General features: G+C 37.6%; 1 pseudogene; it reads right to left on the bottom strand.

The window, feature by feature from the left end:
- Window positions 1-4,212: 4,212 nt before the first annotated feature.
- Window positions 4,213-4,313, bottom strand: LOC147937756 (small nucleolar RNA R71; annotated as a pseudogene).
- Between the last annotated feature and the right edge of the window lie 6,476 nt (window positions 4,314-10,789).

Below are 10,789 nucleotides of genomic sequence, written 5' to 3'. Positions count from 1 at the left end.
ACGACAAGACACCCTAAAAACCTTAATTTGTCGCTTCTCCACTTATAACACGATTTAGGGATTTTCCTTGAACCAAACCTAACCAAACAGCAATTAAAACGAACCGGACCAAACCAGAAAACATGGTGTCGATCGATACACCAAGGGTGTCGATCGACACCCACACCAAAACCTTAAAAATTGGTTCGCGGATGTTACACAAACTCTTACAAGTTACAACACATATGAGATATAACAACATTTGATATTGGTAGGAGAGGAGGAGAGAATGTTTACTATAAGATGGTAATCCAAATTAGATAATGGAGATTAATCTTTAAAAAATAGAACAATGTAATATCTATATATATATATATATATAATAATTTCTAAATTAAAATATTGAATCAAACTCTTACAACACATATAACAACATTTGATATTGGTGGGAGATGAAGAGATAATGATTACTTATAAGATAATAATCCAAATTAGATAAAGGAGATAAATCTTTTAAAATAAGAACAATGTAAAATATATATCATGTAGTCTCTAAAATTAAAATTTAGCATTAACAATTTACAATGATATTTCATTTTTTTTTTACAACCCATACAACAAAAATAAGAAATCAAAAATAACAAAAAAAAAACGAAAAAATGATTTGAGGTATTGTAGAAGAGAATGAGAGAATGTGAAAACGGGATAGTAAAAGAATGTCAATATGAGAGAATGATAGATTGAGAGAATGCTTATTTATATGATAAGAAATGATGGAAGTTATATTTAGAACTATGGAGTTACAATAGTAATTTATTGTGTTTGAATAAAATTGAGTGGTAGAATATGATTAATGCATAATTTATTTTATTTTCAGTTATAATTTTATTTTAATGTATGAGTTAAATGTATTGTATTTATTGGATCTTAAATATTGTTTAAAGCAATTAGAAAGCAAATTAAAAAAAAAATAAAAAAAATTAGAAAATATTAAATGAAAATCAACCAATAAGGAGAGACCAAAACCTTACTTTTATATATATGATATATTGCTTTAAACTTTGAAATGAGAAATATATTATAAACAATAATTTTACATGAGAAATATATTAATTTTGCCAACCAAAATATGAATATAAGTTTAACCAACCAAAATAAATAAAAAATATTAAAATTTAACCAAAAATAATTTCTCTTGAAAGATAATAAGTTAGTAGGAGGAATGAATTAATGTACAATTATTGGATAGGAGTTACTTTTGAGTTAAATGGAGTTACATGTCTTTAATTATAAATAAATATTTTAATTTTTATAACCTAAAATAAAAGGAATACCAAGTGGCTGAATCAAAATTCACATGATTTGGTTGTTTGTTGATATAAACTCAACACTTACACATAATATTTCAAAATAAAAATATTACTTTTTAAGTGACAAACTAAATTAGTTTTCTTATAAAATTATATGAATTCTTCAATCTCAATAATTTTTAAAATCCCAAGGATAACTTATATTTTTTTTGGTTTTCACTCATCAATTTAATTTATAGTGCTAGATTTCATACTAATGGTTTCATCTTTAGAGAATTTAGTGAAATAATATTTTTAAAATAATATTTTATTTTTATATTTAATTCCAGTTGAATATGTTTTGTTTTTTGGATCATTTTTTATTTTGATTAAAGACACAAAAAACCAATTCTTTAATTATGTTCTTTTTGTTTTCAAAAACTTCAAATCATATAAAAATAGATATATTATATTGATATCTGCAGATTTAACAATTGGATCACAAAATAAAATAGTCTTTATAAATGGATAAATGGATAATTATATTGATTTTAAATATTATATTGATCTTTATAAATTATTAAAAATTATACATGAATATGTGAGATAACCAGAGACATAATAGATAATTACATATGGATCATTTCAACTTTATGATCTTATTGTGTGGTGAATATTGTAAGGAAGTATGAAAACAATGAGTTATAAGATGTTAATATAAAATAGAAAATAGAGATAAACATTTTAAAAGATTAAAATAAATATATAAGATATACATATCATACAAACTCTAAAACTAAGCTTTTACAATGATATTTGATTTGATTTTTTATAACCCATTGATATATCATGGTTTTTACGATTTTTTAACCATGATATAAGTGTGCTTTTTGAGTCTTTTGATTTGTTTCTAGGTTATTTTTGAGTCTTTACAGGTTATTTAGGAATTTGGCACGAATGGAGCAATATGGAACAATCTGGATCATTTTGGAGCACTTTACCGAAGAAAATCAAGTTGGAGTCGGATCAGAGTAAGAGCGTCGATCGACACCACACAAAGGAGCATCGATCGACACTAATGTTTACCCGACGAGAGAACAACAAATTTGGAAGTTTTACAAATTTGCCCAAAGTCTTCTATAATTGCAACATAAGCCGCTGGACGTATTTTAGGATGTATATATATTGTTTTTGGGTTTTAGAAACCCTTAAGTTATTTTCTAGCAGTTTTTGAGAGAAGGATATTGAGAGCTTTTGGGAGAGAGAGATCTGCTTTGTAGAGAAGAATTCTTGAACTCCCTCTTCTACTTTTATTATCTCTTGCATGTTATTCAGAATTATGATTTGTTCTTCATTAAACATGTCTGAGTAATTTGCTTGTTAAGTTTAGGGTTTTTCATAGAGGTTTTTATGATTTATTAGATCTGAGATTTTTAGGGTTCTTAATCTTTTATGATCTTCATCCTTGGTTGTTCTTCACAATAATTCTTGATTGATCACCTAGAATTGTTATCTTAGGGAAATAAATTGATATGAGAATATAATTGTTTTCCTGATTAAACCATTGATGAGCAGAATTGTTTATTACAAAGAGATTTGAATTAATAATTCTGTGAACTTATCTAAACCTGTTCTTAAAGCTGATTTATTACTTAGAATTTTACAAAGAGATTTGGATTTTCTGGTTTTAAATTTAGAATATAATTGCAGTGAGAACTGATTATTTTACCAAAAGTTTAGAGTTCTAGATCTGATCTTTATTGCTAGAACCTTAATTAATTTATCTGATTTAATATTTCATAATTTCCTGAGAAATTCTCTAGGCTTAGCTCTTTTGATTTTCTGAATTCACAACACTTTTATTTAAATATTTGCATAGCTTTATTTTAATTCAATTTAACTTATTTAGCGTAATTTACAAAACTTTACAATCTATTGTGTTTGATCTTGAGTCTCTGTGGATTCGACCCCTAAGTACTGCAGTGATCTCTTGTTTGAGAGAGTAGCTCTAGGGATTAATTTGAGCTTATCAAATTTTGGCGCCGTTACCGGGGACTCTCTGATCTACCATTAGATTTAAGTTTTTAATTTCGTCTAAACTTTTCTTTTTATTTTCTGCTTACATGTTTTTTGCTTTTCTTCTCTTTGGTGTTTCAGGTGCATGCCTCCTAGACCTCACACAAGGAGCAACAAATCTGGTCCTACTGTGAATTTGACAAACAAAGAGTTGGAAAAACTGGAACGTGAGAACAGAAAGGCAACTAAATCTCTGAAGATGGTTAATACGATCATTCTGATGAGTGATGAGGCTGGTGTTTTGAGGGATCAAGAGGGCCACTTGCGCAATGAGCAGGGCCAAAAGCTTGATGCAGAAGGGAACGTGATTCCTGAACCTGTTGTCAACGAGCAGGCTGTTGTGAACCAGCAAGCTGGTGTCGTTGATAATCCGGATCTGGGTGTCGATCGACACCAACCAGGTGGCATCGATCGACACCCACCTGCAGACGTGCGTGGAGCTGCCAACCACGTACAGAACCCCGTTCGACGACAGGAGAACAATCGGGATCTGATCAGGACCATTGCTGACTACAATCGGGCTGACCTGGTGTATGAGAACCGGTCTGCTATTGTTCCTCCCCCTTTTCAGAGGAATGATTTTGAGTTGAAACCTGCATACTTTCAACTAGTTGGGCAGAGACCTTTCTCTGCTTTGCCCAATGAGAAGCCTTTGGATCACATTGAGCATTTTGAGGATTTGGTGACTAGCATCAAGGCTAATGGGGTAACTGAGGACTACATCTTTTGCAAAATCTTCCCTTACTCACTTGCAGGAGAGGCATCTCAGTGGTTGAAACAGCTGCCTGCTGGATCATTGACAAGCTGGCGTGATGTCAAGGTGGCCTTCCTCAACCACTTCTATGATGATGCAATGTCATATGAGTTGAGAATCAAGCTGTCTTCCTTCAAGCAGAGACCAGATGAAGCTTTCAAAGCAGCTTGGGTAAGATTCAAGGCTTACCAAAGGGACTGTCCACACCATGGTTTCTCAAGAGTTCAACTGCTAAGTATCTTCTTCAGAGGGTGTGACTGGGAGTATCAGTTGGCTTTAGATGCTGCAAGTCATGGGAATTTCAAGACAAGATTACCAGTAGATGCTGAATTGTTGATTGAGAACTTAGCTGCTAGCAATAGTACTAAGAGAGCAGATGCTGAAAGGAAGAGATTACATGGAGGATATGACTCACACCAGTTAGCTTCTGTTAATGCTAAGCTGGATTCTGTGCATAATCTCCTTGTGGGCAAGAAATTTGTTCATTTTGCTGCTGAAGTTGAGACATATGAACCAGAACCTGATCAAGGAAATTATGAGGAAGAAGAAGTGAACTATGTCTATGGGAATCAGGGGCAGAGGTTTGGAAATCAGCAAGGTAGTAGGCCTTACAGTGGAAACAGCCAGCGCAGTAACTTTCAGGGCAACTCTTCTGGTTTCACACCCAAACCTGAATATCAGAAGCAGCAACAAAACAGTGGATTCACAAGGACTTATGGCAACAACTCATATCAGTCTCCACCTCCTAAGTCAGCTGAAACTAGTAAGATGGAAGCCATGCTTGAGCAGCTTTTGCAAGGCCAAGAGCAAATGACAGTGACTTTCAATGGGAAGCTGGATAATGTCTACACTGATCTTAATGGGAAGTTTGAAAGCTTTGAACATCCATGTCAAGAAGCTGGAAAGTCAGGTTGCGCAGACTGATGGGTCTGTGAAAAGGCAAGAAGGTTATCTCCCTTCAAGAACTGAATCAAATCCTAAACATTCTTGCAATGCAGTGACTTTGAGAAGTGGCAAACAACTCCATCCTATACCTCAGAAGAATCAAACTGATGATCTACAGGAGTTGATTGATATAGACGACGAAGAGGATGTTTCTGCCGAGCCAGTATCGACCGACACACATGGGCATCGGTCGACACCCAAACCATGCGAAGTTTCAGACAAAATCCCAGAACAAAGCGTCGATCGACACCAACCAGGTGGCATCGATCGACGCCAACCACAGACAGAAACTGCGAATGTGAAGTCTTCTACTCCAGTTGCAGAAAGAGTCTACATACCTAAGGTTCCATTCCCCAAGATTCCAAGGAAGTCTAAACAAGAGCTAGATGATGCCAAGTGCAAAGCCATGATGGATAAGCTTATTCTTGAGTTGCCTTTGGTTGATGCTGTTAAGACTTCTCCAATGCTTAGGAGATATGTCAAGAGGATGGTAACCAAGGATTTTAATGCTGAGCAAGGAGTTATGATGATATCAGCCCAAGTCAGTGCCATCATTCAGAACAAGATCCCAGAAAAACTTCCTGATCCAGGGAGCTTTGTTCTTGATTGCACTATCTTCACTGACAGATTTGCTAGATCTTTGTGTGATCTTGGTTCTAGTGTCAACCTTATGCCAAGATCAGTAGCACTCAGCCTGGGAATGACAGAATTCCAGCCTACTAAGCTCACTCTCATCCTTGCTGACCGATCTGTTCGTATTCGAGATGGTGTTCTTGAAGATGTTCCAATTAAGATTGGTGAGTGCTTGATACCTACTGATTTTGTGGTGTTAAAGTATGAGGAGGAACCCAAGGACCCTTTTATTCTGGGAAGATCATTCTTAGCTACTGCTGGAGCTATAATTGATGTCAAGAAGGGTCAGATTGGTCTCAACATTGGTGATTTACAAATGCGTTTTGACATGGAGAAGCTGGTTAAGAGGCCTACCATTGATGGCCTGATATGATTCTCCCAAGGAGTCGACACTCTAAGGTGGTGAAAGGGATAAACTTTGCATCCAAGAGACTGTGAAGTCTAAAGGATCAAAGGATGTGGAGCGAATGGTCGCACAAGAGCTGCGGAAGACTCCTGATATACCGATGGATCGATTCTTTGGATATTACACACCAAAAGAGATCGACAACTTGCTGGATATGACACACCAACAAGGAATGGATCGAGAGACGCCACAAAGATCTGTGAAAGGATCTATGATAAGTCTGAACCAACCATGAACATAGATATGACGCACCATGAACATGGAGTTCCAAAAATTACAAGATATCACATCTTGAAAGAGAGAAACTTCTCTGATTTACTCAACAACAAAACTTATTTTTTTTATTCATGAATTAAGCCTCATTATATAGAGGAGATACAACAATTCCCTATAACATTCAGCAACTTGGAAATGTAGCAACTTGGGAATTGAAATTCAAACTCTAAAGTGAGTGCAAGAGAGAGAAAACCACATAATTAAATACTGTTTTGAGAATGGACGAAAATCTCTCTTTTCTTCTTGATTTTGGGCTGATTCCACTTTGTTGGGCTTCTCTGATGGACCAAGATTCTAGACCAATTTGGTTTGTAGCTTAATTCAATCTGGTCTGGTCGGAATCCTCCTTGTAATGGGCGTATGTCTGAATTCGAGTAAGCTGGAGATCACCTGTTTTGTAAATTGCGTAACTCCTTCATCTGAACTCTGTTTGATCTGATTCTTCTACGAGGAGTTTTGTAATTGAGCTGAGCACATTTTCCAACTGTTTTCAGGAACAAATTCCTCGTGGTTGAGCAGCTACGCATCAAACAACGAACATATGTCCTGACGCTTCCCATTATCATATCATGGCCAGACATTCTATGTAGACACATTGTCTAATCTGGCTGAGGAGATATTCCAGGAGCTGCATCCTGAGGATCCATTAGAGAGAGCATTGGTTGCTTCTGCTGAAGAAGCTGAGCATCTAGATGACATTGCTGCTGGGTATGTCAAACTGCTTGATGCTAATGAACAAGTGAAGAAGCTGGTTGCACAAGAGTAATTGGTTTGTACTTCTTCAGAAGCTGCAAAGGTTTCTGATTGGAGTCTTGAAAGAGCTCCAAAGGTTGATCTCAAGCCACTTCCTGCAGGTTTAAGGTATGCATATCTAGGTGAGAACTCTTCCTATCCTGTTATTGTTAGTGCTTCCTTAAACAATGCAGAGCTCACTTTATTGCTAAGCAAGCTGCGCAAGTTTCGCAAGGCTCTTGGCTGTTCTCTTGATGATATTGCAGGAATCTCTCCAGACTTGTGTATGCATAGGATTCATCTTGAGGAAGGAGCTAAGACATCCATTGAGCATCAGAGGAGGCTGAATCCGAATCTGCAAGATGTTATAAAGAAGGAGATCATGAAGCTGCTGAATGCTGGGATCATCTATCCAATATCTGACAGCAATTGGGTTAGTCCGGTACATGTTGTTCCTAAGAAGGGTGGAGTTACAGTGGTGAAGAATGACAAGAATGAGCTGATCCCTACAAGGACAATTACTGATCATAGGATGTGCATCGATTACAGGAAGCTGAATGCTACAACAAGGAAATATCACTTCCCACTTCCTTTCATTGACCAGATGTTGGAGAGGTTAGCTAATCATCCATACTACTGCTTTTTGGATGGTTACTCAGGCTTTTTCCAGATTCCTATTCATCCTGATGACCAAGAGAAGACCACTTTCACTTGTCCCTATGGTACCTTCGCTTACCGCAGAATGCCTTTTGGTCTCTGTAATGCTCCTGCAACATTTCAGAGATGCATGATGTCAATCTTCACTGATATGATTGAGGATTATATGGAGGTTTTCATGGATGATTTCTCAGTTTATGGGTCTTCATTCAAAAGCTGTTTAGATAATCTCTGTAAGGTGCTAGCAAGGTGTGAAGAGAAGCATTTGGTACTTAACTGGGAAAAATGTCATTTTATGGTTAGAGATGGCATAGTGCTTGGCCACAGGGTTTCAGAAGCTGGAATAGAAGTTGACCGCGCTAAGATAGAGGTGATGACAAGTCTTCAACTACCAGAGAATGTGAAGGCAGTGAGGAGCTTTCTTGGACATGCAGGGTTCTATAGGCGATTTATCAAAGATTTTAGCAAGATAGCAAGACCACTTTCTGCTTTGTTGTGCAAAGATGTCAAGTTTGAATTCACTGATGAATGTCGCATAGCCTTTGAGAAGATTAAGCATGAGCTTGTGAGTGCACCTATTGTTCAGCCACCAGATTGGGATCTTCCTTTTGAAGTAATGTGTGATGCTAGTGACTTTGCAGTGGGAGCAGTGCTGGGACAAAGAAAATATAAGAAACTTCATGCAATCTACTATGCAAGCAGGACACTTGATGAGACACAAAGGAATTATGCAACAACAGAAAAGGAGTTGTTGGCTGTGGTGTTTGCTTTTGAGAAGTTTAGATCTTATCTGGTTGGTTCAAAGGTCATTGTTCATACTGATCATGCTGCATTAAGGTACTTGATGCAGAAGAAGGATGCTAAGCCTAGACTTTTGAGATGGATTCTTCTTCTACAAGAGTTTGACATTGAAGTGAGGGATAAGAAGGGGATAGAGAATGGTGTTGCTGATCACTTGTCCAGGATTAGGATTGATGATGATGTCCCAATTCGTGATTGTCTACCTGAGGAGCATGTGTACCTTGTTGAAACTGGGTTTCGGACTGATGATTTCAAGAATTTGTCTTCGGATGCATGTGGTGTCGATCGACACCATACTAGCATCGATCGACACCCTTTGTTTCCCGAATCAGATTGGTTGAATGATGGAGATGTAGCTGCTGTGGCTAGCTCAAATCAACCCTGGTATGCTGATATTGCCAATTATCTTGCTGCAGAGGTGGAACCTGATCAATTCACAGGCTATCATAAGAAGAGGTTCTTGAGAGAGCTAAGGAGATATTATTGGGATGAGCCTTGTCTGTATAAGCATTGCAGTGATGGTGTTTACAGAAGATGTCTAGCTGAGACAGAAGTTCCTGATGTTCTTTTTCACTGTCATGGATCAGATTATGCTGGACATTTTGCTACTTTCAAGACAGTGTCTAAGGTTCTACAAGCTGGGTTTTGGTGGCCAACAATGTTCAAGGATGCTAATGAGTTTGTCTCCAGATGTGATGCTTGTCAGCGGAAATGTCAGACTAGCAAGAGGCATGAGATGCCACAAAACTTTATCCTTGAGGTTGAAGTTTTTGATTGCTGGGGCATTGACTTTATGGGACCATTCCTATCTTCTTACAAGAATCAATACATCTTAGTGGCTGTTGACTATGTCTCCAAGTGGGTTGAAGCAATTGCAAGTCCAACCAATGATTCTGCTGTGGTTCTTAAGCTGTTTAAGACCATTATCTTTCCGCAGTTTGGAGTTCCTAGAATTGTCATCAGTGATGGAGGTAAGCACTTTATCAATAAAGTGTTTGAGAAGCGACTGAAAAAGTATGGTGTTCAACATAGAGTGGCTAGTCCATATCATCCTCAGACCAGTGGACAAGTTGAAGTTTCCAACAGGCAGATTAAGGAGATCCTAGAGAAAACAGTGGGTGTTACAAGGAAAGATTGGGCTATGAAGCTTGATGATGCACTTTGGGCATATAGAACTGCTTATAAAACACCACTTGGCACTACTCCTTTCCATCTGCTTTATGGGAAAGCCTGTCATCTTCCAGTGGAGTTAGAGCACAAAGCAGCCTGGACAGTTAAATTGATGAATTTGGATGCCAAGACAGCTTCAGAGAGAAGGTTAGTGCAGTTGAATGAGTTAGATGAGCTGAGATTTCATGCATTTGAGAATTCCAAGCTGTACAAGGAGAGGACCAAGGCTTATCATGATAAGAAGATCATCTCCAGACACTTTGAGCCTAATGACCAGGTTCTCCTTTACAATTCCCGCTTGAAGCTGTTTCCTGGAAAGCTGCGTTCCCGCTGGTCTGGTCCTTTTACTGTTCAAGAAGTCAGACCATATGGAGCTATTGTGCTGTTGAACTCAAAAGGGGAGAAATTTACTGTTAATGGCCAAACGGTGAAACACTATTGGGCAAAAGCTGAGATACCAGACGGACACATTGTGCGTTTGGATGATGCACCCTCTGCCTAATCCGCTGCCAAGTCAAGCTAATGACTTAAAACAAGCGCTGAGTGGGAGGCAACCCACTGGTAAGAACTAATTATTTTGAATTATTGCTTTTTAGGATCACTAACATATTAATTTTTGGTTTTGAGTTTTATTATTTCAGAAAAAAAAAGAGAGTTACGGATACCATTGATCAGAGCTAGCATCGACCGATACCATGTAAATGGACATCGGTCGACACTGTTATGGACCGAGGCGAGAAAACGGGCCATCAGGTTTGATTTTATTGGGTTTCAATCGTGTGGGCTTGTGATCGAAAATGGGCCGGGTCCGACAAGGAAGCATCGATCGATGCTACCTTATAAGAGCATCGGTCGATACCACTTAAACCCAAGGAAGGACGATTAAAACCGCGAGACTCGTCTTCTTCCCCTATTCAACCCAAATTCGAGCTAACCCTAAATTGCTCACAACTCTCTCATTTCAGCTCCGTTTTGAGTGATTCCAAGCTCTAATCCATTCGATTTTCTCTCCTCTACCTGGATCTAGTGTCATTTTCGTGTTTTGGAGTGATGACAGCCAACAAGAGGACT

The sequence above is a fragment of the Camelina sativa genome, chromosome 9, assembly GCF_030686135.1.
Source record: "Camelina sativa cultivar CO46 ecotype springtype chromosome 9, ASM3068613v1".
In the NCBI taxonomy this organism is placed as follows: domain Eukaryota; kingdom Viridiplantae; phylum Streptophyta; class Magnoliopsida; order Brassicales; family Brassicaceae; genus Camelina; species Camelina sativa.
Note: the sequence above shows the minus strand (reverse complement) of the source record. Positions and strands in the feature narration are given on the sequence as shown.